Source organism: Apostichopus japonicus, chromosome 12, assembly GCF_037975245.1.
Source record: "Apostichopus japonicus isolate 1M-3 chromosome 12, ASM3797524v1, whole genome shotgun sequence".
Lineage (NCBI taxonomy): Eukaryota > Metazoa > Echinodermata > Holothuroidea > Aspidochirotida > Stichopodidae > Apostichopus > Apostichopus japonicus.
The window spans coordinates 23,363,535-23,376,484 of record NC_092572.1 but is presented as its reverse complement, the minus strand read 5'-3'; the positions used below and the strand labels follow the sequence as shown (position 1 = coordinate 23,376,484).

Sequence of the window (12,950 nt, the reverse complement as noted above, 5' to 3'; positions counted from 1 at the left end):
TTATTGGTCAATTTGGTGTCACCGGTCCTATTTTGTGACTCAATAAGTAGCCTATATCATGAAAATTCTTAGGATGAGTATTTGGTCATTACATAATTTGCAGGACACCTCCATATACCCCGGTCCCCCTAGTTGAATTTCGAGGCTGCGCACCAACCACGTAGCCGAGGCTCCTCGCCGTCAGGGCCGTGACTGCACATATAAATATGGGCTTACATAATTTGGTGAAGTAGTCCGTGCCTGCCATATGCACATCCATGAACTCAGGAGTTTGCGTTCGCATGATTCATAAAATGCGAAATGGTGATGTATTAAAATCTGAGTGCTACACTGGCCCTCTTGGAGGTAGATTAATAGAACTTCATATTTATATACGCGCAAATTACACAGCAAAGTCAAAATAACCGATTCAGCAGATTTACCACTGTGATACTTTGCTTTTCAACGTAACTTTCTAGCGTATTTTCGATAGCAACTATAGTGATCGAGAAATGGTCTAGTAAAACTATCACCTAGTAACGAATAAACGATCGAGTTGAAGCTGGCGGACAATAGTGGCAACCAATAGTAGCGGACAATAGCAACGGACAATAAGCAGTAGCAGCGCACAATATGCAATCATAAAAGACTACGGTAGCTTATAAGTGCCAGAATTGAAATTGTAGAGGCCACAGTTCAGCAGGTTTATCGAATGCAATTTTGAGACCCCTTTTTGACAAACATAGAAATATTGTAACGTGATAACATGGGGGAAAGGGGAGGATTCGGATAGAGGGGACACTTTCAACTTCCCCTCTTCTGGTATCCCAGAGAGTGAGCCCAGCTGAGTAATTAAATGCGATTTCGATATACTTTTTGCAAAGCAATATTATAACGCAATAACATGGGAACGCATGGTGTCTTCGAATAGAGAGGGGTCACTCTCTAGGCTAATGAACATTTTCAGCTGCCCGTGGCGTATTGTTGTGGCGGGCGCAGCAGACCCGGCATGTGGGATATCGGGGTTTATAAATGCTATTTAAAGACAATTTTTTTGAAAAAGCCATAAACATTGTAACGCGATAACATGGTGCTTTCAAGTTTTAAGGAGGATTACTGTTTACTACCCTCTTCCGCTAAAATTGTCGCAACGGGCGTAAGAGGGCCCAAGGTCCAAGTGAGGTTATTAAATGCGAATTTAATATTCTTTTTTTGGCAAACAAATCTAAACAGTAAAGGTACGTATAACATAGGTAGGTAGGTATAACATGCGAAGTAGAAGGGTCCTCAGCCACTGCACTTCTTCCGCTACCCCGAGAGCAAATTATCTTAGTAGGCGTCAGAGGGTCCAGATAAGTGGGCCCAGCGGGTCGACTAAATTCGATATTTAGAGGCTCTTTTAGCAAACAATACTTTATTGTCAAGGTATCCTATGAGGGTTTTTGGAGTAGAAGGGGACACCCTCTATTTAGTCTATACCCCTCTTCCGTTAACCCGGAGGCACGATGTTGTAGCGGGAGCCAGAGGGCCCAGAAATTAGACTCAGAGTAATTAATTTAAATGTGATTTTGAGAAGCCTGTTTGGCAAACAAATAATCGTTGCAACGGCATACAATGAGCGGTTTTCAAGTAGCGGCCGTCAACTTTTGTACCCTCTTTCGCTATCCCGGGGGTAATGTGTCTTAATGGACATCAGAGGCCCAGAAAGACGGGTCAGCGGTGTAATTAAAACACAAATTCTGAAATTTTTTAAGCAAAGAATTTTTAATAGTAACGGTACGTATAAAATTGGCAGGCAGAACCCCGAAGCTGTGGCCTGCGAGGTAATTATACGTAATTTTCAGAGGCCTCTTTGCCTCAGGGGAAGGGGTGTGCGTGTGTATAAAGTTGTTGAAGGGGTGGTGGTTTATCTGGAGAGACAAATTTCCCTACATGTCGGCAAGACTATGAAATCTAAAAGGGTGTGAGCGTTACACGCCAACAATAGTTATATTTTAGGTCTATGGGAAAAAGAAATATATAAAGATTATAACATCAAGAATAATGAACGTGCGCCTGACCGCCCATGTAAAAAAACGTAGAGTATACTTTCATGAATATACCTCTCTTTAGTTTTTATTTGTTTCTTTCTTTTATCACCATTTATATACAATGGGAAAGGAAGTCTCCTATGAAGTCTCCTATTGAAAATAATATAACCTTATTTTCTGTTTTATATTGCTTCTTTTATTAGGGTTCTTTAAATTGATTTAACCATTACAGCTTCTTCCGACAGAATCACAAAGAAATAAATAAAACGAGATATAATAAGACATATGAACTTATTAATCAACCTGGTCTTTTGTAAGAAAAATTGTGATAAATTACAAAATGTTTCGATAATGAACGATTGCTTTAAAAATGTGTCAATAACACTACCCTGGTTTGGCGGTTAAATATAGAAGTATGGTATGCTGTATAACGTTTTCGTTTACAATATTCTAAATCACCAACAATATGAAGGGGGAGGAGGAGCAGAAAAGCCCGAATTGTGGGGTACCTTAGCCCCCCCCCCATATATCAGGGACCTTAGCCACCTCAGTCGGGGAAATCATGGCACCACTGCTGCCTCTAATACCCTACCCCGGACGATGGTCACAAAACGTGAACTTTCTAAAAAGAGTCCAGCCACCCGGTCACAATATCTTCCTACGAAACTTTTTCTAACATAATTCTGGGCGCCATATTTTGCCCTTTGTGGCAGTCAGATATATAAATAAATTCTCAAAGCGGAGGAGTAACCTCCTTCCCTTAGACCCTAAACGTATAAACATTGCAATACAACTTCAGTTCCCCGCCCCTGGCTCCCTACGCGCCGGTTTCAGGCGCCTCTGCACAAATAATGAACACGCTCCTGGGTGGGGTGAATAATCGTTGCTACAACCCTTTACCCATATGAGCTATACCGTTAAAGATAAATCAACTTCTAAATATATAAAAAGTAAGCCGTCATCATATCTTTCTACCGATGAGACCGTTAGAAGATTAAATACATTTCTGAATACATGCCTATGTCATTTCGTGAAATTATTTAGGCATATGAAGTCACAGTAACCTCTCTGATTTGTAATCACTGTCAACGACCTGTCAAATTTCAGAAAATAACACTTTAAAGATTATTAATAGATTAGTAGATTATTAACAATCCTCATAGTTTGTAATCACGTTGTAAGTAAGTGATTTTGTTGTTACTCTAATAGAATAGAAACTGCAATACTTCAGTTGATATTGATTATAAAATTCTTGTGATCCAGTGGTAATTCTTATTGTTTCGTTACTTCCGTATATCACCATGTCTTCATAGTAAAAATAAATTATATTCCTTTATATTTGCCCAGACGTCTTGCAGACAGTTCCTGCAGAATGAAACACCGATATTTATTTACAGATTCTTCATCAAGTGCCTGTATTGGCTCTCCATTAGCTACGCATGTAGCAAAATATAAGAGAAACACTCCGCAATTTTGCCCGTCGGATTGTTGTGGGCAAGATACGAATGAAATTTGCCAATCATTAAAATCCATTTCTTTTCTGAACGCTGAAAAGAAGTGCAGTGACGCTACCAAAAGTAAATCTTTTACCCTCTTTTCCATATGTCTTTCAAAGCTGTTCAGGGAATCTAGAACGTCAACTTGTTTTTTATTAGGATGCAAAATAAACATATTCCAATGAATTCCCTGACAGTTGTTTGGAATAAATACCATGTCAACTCCGATGAACCAATTACATTTCTTGAGGCCTGTTAACGATGCCTCTCTGACCAGTGCCTCTTGCGTGATGTCCAAATGCTGTCGCATTATGATTCCAACATGACTAGAACAAAATGCAATATTTCTTGATTTTAACGGTAAAACACCTCGAATATATGCTTCAATGATTGAATCGGTTAACCATTCACCGTTCACGAGTCTCTGTCTATCATATGCAGTAACTGTAACACCCTCAATAATCCAGTCATCTGTTCCAAGAGTCAGATTAGATTGCCAACAATTCGATAAAGTAAAATTAGGCTTAGTACACTGTGACACCAAATATAAAAGTGGAGAATATTTTACCCTTTGAACATGGACAGAATCAACATCATATGTCAGAGGTGTATCTCCATACTTCTTAAACACAATAACCGAAGGTGAGTTGGTAATTATTTCTTTACTTTTAGAAATGTTAACCCTTTCAGTATCATAGCAATCACCTAAGTATATTAGATATACAGCCTTATAAAATCTAGTTCGGCTAAACTGATGGGTTACCGGTGAACTCTCCACAAGGGCCAATAACTTCGGAAAACACTCCTGCCTGACTGATTGGTTTTCTACTAGGATTATTTCTGGCGTTAACATAACTTTACTTGCACAATTTGATTTTGTGCAAGAGCAATTTACCAACCTATTCTCGTTACACAAATGATCAACTTCATTTGTCATATCAATTAAGGACCTATTTTCATTTGAGCATTTCTTTACACTTGTGAAGGTAAATACACATTTAACCTTTTGAATACAACCAACATGAACTTTACAGGAATGACAATTACTCGTTCTAGCTATAGTACATAACGCACGTTCTCCAAATTTATCAAGTATTTCAGACTTCATTGATTTGTAAGCTTGTTCACGCCTGGATTCCTCTGAAGAAATCGGTGGTTTGTGAAATGTTAGATGCTGATGAGTTGGTTCGCTTCGAGGGCTTGATTCAAGTTTTGTTTCTGGATATGAAGAACTTTGAGTTAAACTTTCTTCATTGTGATCTGGTTTGGAATCATCAGAAGGATTATTTGGTGCTATGATCTGCTCCTCGGTTTCTCTAGAGTAAAACAAAATGTACGCATTTTTTTCTGTAAAGTCTTTACTCCATGAATACCCTCTGGTGTCGTCGACGACAATAAAAGAGTTATCGTCACATCTGCACACTGCTGTAAAATGGCCAGCTACAGTTGAATGTCCGGCGTGCTGAATTACCGATTGTAATCTATAATGCGCAGATTTGGTACTTTCAGATGTCAGATTAAGCTCTTCGTCGATTGGAACTGGATGGGAAATTTTCACATTCTGTCCGTATTGGTCGTACCGTGTGAGGACCACCACCAACAATCTCGGTAAAGAGATAACACTCTTACAATTGGTAAATAATCTCTCGGAGCCGTTGCAATGATCACTATGACAGATCATTCCTTCAATGACCTCATCTTCAAAGTGTCGTTTCAGACGTGATGATATAGATGTGATATTTTTATCCCATATATCCATATTTAGATAAACGTTTGACAAACAATCACTGCTGACAATGGGCGTGTCGCAGGTCTGACATGTAAATTTGTTTCTTAATGTTATCTGTATTGGATTATGTCCACATGCTCGGAACATTGGTACAATTGCTCTTGTAATAAATTCTAGTGGGTCACACTGTGTATTAAAGCTTAAACCAACAAACCGGCTACAGAGGTTGAGAACACCAGCAAGTTTCTGAGATGTAAGATTTGGTGTTTTATTGATGATGTGTTTCGATATATTGATAATCCTTCTCTGCAAAAGTGAGAGAATGTCTTCAAAGTTGGTGGGCAATGTAGTTACGAAATCTTGAAATGGGACACACCTTGCCAAGCATTGCATCGTTGAATTGAACCAGCAGTTATTGTTGGCGTTCTCCATTTTAGTGAAATTAACCTTCAAAATGTTTCTCTTATCTCGTATAGGAACACCTCTAGATTTATATTGCCTTGATGTAGACTTTCGTTTGTTTGGAGGTTTGGTTTGTGTATGTACCCTCCCTGAAATAGATTGCAGAGGATTTTTTGACGGAATGACACATTTCTTGGTAACGGCTTTTAGTGGTTCCTGATTAACAGGTGTTGCTTCCCATTTTTGACGATCTACAGTGTTTGTCTTTTGTCGTATGTTTGGTGTCTCGTCGGTTGCTACGAAGTTTTGAGTTACGGTTGTCTCCATGAATAAACCTTGCTCACTTGGCCTTTGAAATGGTGACTTGATATTTCTGGGGGTTTTCTTTGCCCACTCTTCCTTTATAGTGATTAGATTTTTGGGCTTTGTTCGTCGTCTGTTTAGAATGAGAGTGTCACGAAATTTCCTCTCGAGTCCAACTATATCTTGTGTGTAGACAGTCAAAAATTCATCCAGGCGGTTATATCGCTTACCCGACAATTGGTTATGTTTTAAAACCCCCATACGTTCTTCTGATATTCCTATTGTACGGGATGCTGTTGTGGGCTGTATATGTTTCAGACGTTTATTTGTATCTGCAGTGCAGTGTCGTGTCAGATCTCCGAGCAGTAGTCCCGACCAAAAGGGAGATGATGGTAGCAAAGTATGAACAATTTGATTGAAGAAGCTAATCGATCTATGTCTATTTCTTTCCCGTCCTTCTTTGGACTTTCCGGTCTCCTCTGATTCAATAATTTTCTCCGCTTCGTTAATTATCGACTTATAATGACTAGTAAAAGGTGACCCTCGTCTCGACATGTATTCCTCTTCAGAATTTTGAAAAGACGTGTCGTCATTTTCCAGTCGTTCTTCTAAATTGTGTTCCGTATCAAATTGTTCAGATTCTCTGCCTAGATTTTTCATTCTGATTTCGAGGGCGTTCATGGCAGATTTCAAACTCTTTGTAACAAACGGTGATAATAATATAATGATAATGTCCTTCAATGCAGATGAAAAATATGGCAAAGTCGAACTATTAAGAAGAATACTGATCATATACATGCCTAGTCTATAATACTTCGTAAAGTGCTTCTTAACAATTCTTTTACCGTTATTCATGAGGTGACTGGTGCATGCGTGAGGAATGGTCTTGTTAAGATCTTCTTGATCAGCTTGGCCGGTTACGATTTTCCACGCCCTAGCGTAGAATCGGTCGATGTTTTCGCCATTAAATACGAACAGCGAAGCTAGTAGAAACACCCAAGCTCTGTCACTATTAATTTGTTTTGGGACACTCATTCTGTTATGCCCAAATGTTTTCTTCTCATGGTGTCTGAATACCATTAACCAATTTATAATTGTAGGTAATGAGTGGTCGTCACTTATTAAAATAGTTACAGGTAGGGTCGTCTGTCCAGATACAATATTCCTCACTGATAATTCGTAATATAAGAGTCTTTTATTTGTCAAGGTAGACTGTATACAGCTACCAGTGGCATCCCAGAAGACTACATTACTACTACAAATATCATGCCATGCTCTCAGTCCACCCTCAGTAAAGCAAATGATATACAGTGGCGTGACAGATATATGCTGTATATATCCTCGAATAGATGTGTCCTTATTTATTTCTTCTTTTTGTTTCTTCATTAAGCCGAGCAGGCTCTTTAATTCCTCCGAATCCATCCGGTCATGTGATCGGGATTCGCTGGAGATTTTTTGTAAAACATGGTGTGTCTCTCCAATACCGTCCCTATTTCCAGATTCGTAAATAGCTCCTTGCAAGCTTGATAACTTACTTATCTGCATTTTCATCGGTTTTAACGAACCCATCGAAAATTTGTGGTATAAGTCTTTTCTTTCAGCCCGTCGAATAAATCGAGCTTTGATATCATCTTTGGCGTGTTGGACTTTGCCGGAATAGGTTAATTTTCCATCCAGTCCCTTGAATACCACAAATTTTAAGGCGCAATTGCAATCATCAAACTGGCAAGTGGCTGTCGTCGAGAACGCCGGTTGACGTCTTTTACGAAATGTTGCCATACTAACCCGGTGGCTGCTGAACTTGAATGAACAAAATGGGTTGGATTTTTTAATTATTTCCAGAACAGACTTTTGCCATTCCCCTCTACCAAAACATCTCCCGTTTTGTGTTTCTTTCAGTCTATGCCATTCTTCTCTTGGGAACGAGAAATTCACACATTTCGGCAGACAACGAACGAAGTCACAACTGTCGTTTTCTGTTTTTGCTCCAGCGACCGACGAAAGAGACTTTAAAGTAGCTGCATTGATTCCATCTGACTCGTGGTCATAGTCTTCTATATTTGAAAACACAGAAGATGCATAATCGGCATTAGATACAGCATCGTCTATATATTCGGGCGATGAGGGCATGGTATAGCCACCAGTTTCACATTTAGGTTTGTAAGATGAAGATGTATTGTCTTCATTGCCTAATGAATGCGGACTATGCCGCTTGTCGTCATGGCAACTTGTGTGATTATTCTTGGGTGATGAGTTCATCGCATTGTCTGAGTCGTTTATATCGAACTCGTTTCCATGTTCAGACGGACAGTCTTTGAAGTAAGCAGAGTGGTTGTTACTTAAGGTACACGAGGAACAATTGTCGTCTTGGTCATTTTCTGCCGCTGAATCGATCAAATGGTGTATCCTGGTTGCCGAATACAACACCGAATCTTCATTGGGGTGTGTCTTCTCCTGATTTGGCGGAAACAATAATCCATCATTATGCTCTTCTATATTAATTGTAACCACTTTACCAGACTTGTTTGAAACATTATTAAAATCGTCAACGGTGTGATATATAAAATCAGGTTCCGGTAAACACTCCGATGAATCATTATCTGTCTCGGTGTTTTTGTTGTAGGCTTTATCTACATCAGTGGGTTCATCATTGATTTCTCTGTTGTAACATTTCGTTTTACGTAATGTGTTATTTTGTGGGACTTTGGCTGACTTTCCATAACACCAGAATTCTTTGACGTTATCATTGCAGTCATCTATTCCACAAACATAGTGAATTTCCTCGTCATTTACAACATCTGTAGGAATGCCAACGCACTTGTAATGATACCAGCGCTTACACTTTTGGCACTCGATATACTGCATCGAACTGTTGTAAACTCTTTTACATAGGCAAAATAACTCTTCTGAAACCCAATTGTCTGAGAATCGCTTTGCAATTTTGAGTCTTTTTGACATCTTTGGCATACTTTTATCGTTTTCGATATGACCTTCGTCTTCGTGGGCCTCGTCATCATAATATGAGACACCGCCCACGTGTTCTTTGTCATCTTCTCTGGAAAGAACACTTTGCACATTACCTCGGTTTTCTGACCATATAGTAAACAGCCTGTGTACTGAATTGGTATATTTGTATGCAGGCCAAGAGAGTAAATCAGCAACTCTCATCCAAAACGATCTATCGAACGGGGGGTCAGAATTGTTTGTCTCCTTCATGACCCTACTTATTGCCGATCGAACATCGTTGTAATCCACTTTCTTAAGAATCCTCTTCTTTTTATGATTCCTTTTAGGATTCTTTGTCTTTTTCTTCTTGCAGTCTTTCGAGGCACCTCCTTTCATTGCTAGTGAACCACATTTTCTCTTGCTGTGTATCGAAAGGTCGATTCGTATTTTGGATTCATGCAATTCCTGAAGTACCTGTAAAAAAATGAAATTAAGGAACATTTAACATAAACTCCTAAACACAGGGTGGCGGAACGGTGGGGCGGGGGGGGGCATGCCCCCACATTTTTTTCGCACATGCAAAAGTACCCTGTTACAATTTCAAAGTGCCCACACTGGTTGATATGGCCTTAACACATCCCCCTCCCTAGTTTATGCAAAATATGTTAAGGGGCAGGGGCGGGATTTGGGTTCTGAAAGTGGGATCAAACCTGGGGAGGGGTATATAAGGCCGGCACGTAGCCAGGAAGCAACAGGGGGACCTTGGGGCTTTAAGAGGGGGCCAAAAAAATGACCCATGCATATATGTGTATATAAATGTGAATATATATCTCACGTATATATATTAGTATTATATAAATATATATACATATATATATATATATATATATATATATATAAATATAAATATATGTTTATGTATATATATATATATATATATATATGTGTGTGTATGTATATATATATATATATATATATATATATATATATATATATATATATATATATATATATATATATATATATATATATATATATATATATATATATATGTATCACACGTATAAGTATAATCAGTAGTACTAGTAGCAGAAAGTGCTCAAAACCGTAGTAGAGCAATAATATCACATACAGACAAAATATACAATTTACACCATATTCCAGAATATGGAGTAAATTGTATATCTTGTCTATTGTATATATATGTATATATATATATAAGTGTGTTTGTGTATATATGTGCGTGAGATGTATGACATAATTGTACGCGCGCGAAGCCCACGGGAAAAAAATGAGAACCAATGTTGCATTTGGCCCATTCACACCAAGAAGTTGTCAGTATTTTCCTTTCAGATATTTTTTACGCTCAAGAACAAAATGTCACCGGACAGTTGGATGCACTTCTGAGTCTTAACCGGCCAAATTACCGGCCGAATCAGATGGAAAATACGACAACCCAAAATTCAAAAAGGTCGGGGAAAAGTGAAGGGGAGGGGGGGGGGACAAATTCCCCCGCTTGTCCCCTGTAATCCCTCCTCTGTTAAGGGGCCCTTTTTACAGATTTAAAATGACCCTTTCCAAACCTTCCATAGTGCCCCATCAAAATGGGTAAACAAATATATATCGTGTGTATTACTTTTCTATACATGTAAGTATATATGCTCCATGTGTTCCATACCATTTCGGTAGTGCTGATTACATCTAAGGACCCTTAAGTATTCACTTTCTCAGAGCGATGCAACTTGCTTATCCACCTTAATTAAAACCGTTTATATCGGTCAGACTAACCAAAAGTTAAACAGATTTTTGAAAATAGGCTCATATATTGAATATAAAATATAGAACCAGAATGCACCTAGGGTCCCTTAGTTAAATCAAAGTTCGTGTCCCCCTACCCTAAGACCCCCCCCCCCCCAAGAAGGCGATCACAAACCGTATACATTTCCATAAAAGTGCCCTTTTAAACTGTTGCCCCTCTCCAGATTGAAAATACTTCCGCTTTCAGTGACGTAGGAAGGTACTTTTGAGTGGGGGGGGGGGGGGCTGAAGACTGATGGCCGGCCTGGGGGAGGGGTCTAAGGGGAGATGGTGTCCCCCTCCCCTTTGGATTTTTTTTTTGCATTTCCAGGTGGCCTCAGATGCAATTTGGTGCAATATAGCACACTTCAACCCACCCACTGCATTTTGTATATAATTTTGCATTTTCACCTGTCCTGAGATGCAATTTGGTGCTCCAAATGAGATTTTTCTCTCATTTGGAAATGAAAAAGGGGTTTTCTGACTTGCGAAGCGGGGGGGCAGAATGATACTTCCCCCCCCCCCCGGTTACTACGCCCTTGCCCGCTTTCCCTGCCTTTAAACGTCAAGAATGACAGCTGCAGTAAGGTAAGTTTATTTGGTTGAGTAAGGGTGGACGAAATTATCATCCTAAAAATATTGGTAATGGTATGTGACTTCGTTTTTTTCATAGATAATTCTATGACTTTTCATATAAAAGCAGTGGTGGCGCCAGGATATCCGCGACACGGAGCCTAAGGTCCCTAACAGGGCAGCTAAGTCCCCGACAAAGAATTGTACAAACAATTTCGCGCGCTTCGCAGAGGTGGTGGGGCATTATTTTTTAAGGGAACTTTTGAAGTAATGTATACGGTTTTTGGTTGCCGTCCTGGAGGAGGGGGTCTGAGAATTTTTTGAATATTTAATGGTCCTTTTATATAATTTGATGCTATATTTTGCTTTTAAAGTAAATTTAATATATATTTTTTGCCCATTTTGATGTAGCAAGATGGAAGGTTTGGAAAGGCCATTTTGAAATTGAAACATATCCCTAAACATGCATGCTTTACATAAACTTATGGGGGGGGGGGGGGGTGTGCGCCGGCTCTGCCGCTCTTGAGGGCAGCTTGAACTGCAAAAGTGCACGTCTGCGTGTAATTATCACTACGGCAATGACATGGAGCAAAAGGCACACATCTTGTTTATTTATTTATTATTTCTTGTTTATAAATTGTTTATTTATTTCTTGTTTACAGATATATAAAATAAATACTATTTAACTTTTTTCTTCGTAAATCAGGGGGTGAAACTGGTGCATATTACCCTCGTAAGGCATATTAATGCCGCTACCACAAATCACACCCGTTTAGCAATGTGTACAAAGAATACATAATTGTAAGAAGTTTATGAATCGAAGTACTGAACTATTAGGTCTACAAGCTAGGAGCTTAGATAAAATTGTACCTTTACTTTCTGGCAAAAAGTCGATCCCCCCACCCCTATCGCACTCTGTCGAATTATCGCCCCCTCAAGTGCTCCATCACCTCCAGGGGCAATATAGCCCACGTTGAGAAACACTGGTGTATAGTATATTATAAACCACCGATCTGTAGTTTAAAGCTGCATCATTTCGTTTGTGTTACACCCTGATCATGGATATCCCTGTAAAACGGCCATATGTCAGTTAACCATTATTTCATCTGCTAATTTGTCCATTATTTCATCTGCTAATTTGCCGTCATTATTCAAACAGGTATAGAGGTGAAGTCCGAAAGCCCAGACATGTGACAAGAGGTTTGCTGGTCTGCTTTTGTTATAATAGAGTCACGATTCAATATTCTATATTGCTGCCTGGTCCCGTCATGTATGATTACCCTAGGTTAAAGAAATAGGACGCCTATCACGGTTAAGGTTGTACAACACGACCCGGAACTTACCGAAGAATATACCGGATTATATAAACTTACCTTTTTGATGGGAAAATGCTCATTCGAACCGACCATCATCTTGAGAACATGCTGGTCTACTTTCTGCTCTTGATTTCAGGCAGATTCTGCGACGGTTAAGACCAACCTTAGGCTCTGTGAAATTTAAAATGTAGGATTTGGGATATGATTATTTAAAACAAACACTGTCAATATGTGTGACCCCCCCCCCCCCTCCTCCCACCCATTTATGAGTTCAGCAAATTCGATTTACTGTCTGATACGGAAACATACAAATCCACACACAAATCTTAGGCATCGGCGATTTGGCCGATAGCTGAGGAAAGCATCAGCTAAAGGGGTT

At 39.3% G+C, this 12,950-nt stretch overlaps 1 protein-coding gene across 1 annotated transcript in view; it reads left to right on the top strand.

The window, feature by feature from the left end:
* The first annotated feature begins 389 nt into the window (after nt 1-389).
* Nucleotides 390-12,950, top strand: part of LOC139976776 (dynein regulatory complex protein 12-like) — a 29,244-nt gene continuing 16,683 nt past the window's right edge. Inside the window, exon 1 of the mRNA XM_071985527.1 lies at nt 390-530. The gene's annotated coding sequence lies outside the window, so the exon portion shown is untranslated. The remainder of the gene's footprint in view (nt 531-12,950) is intronic.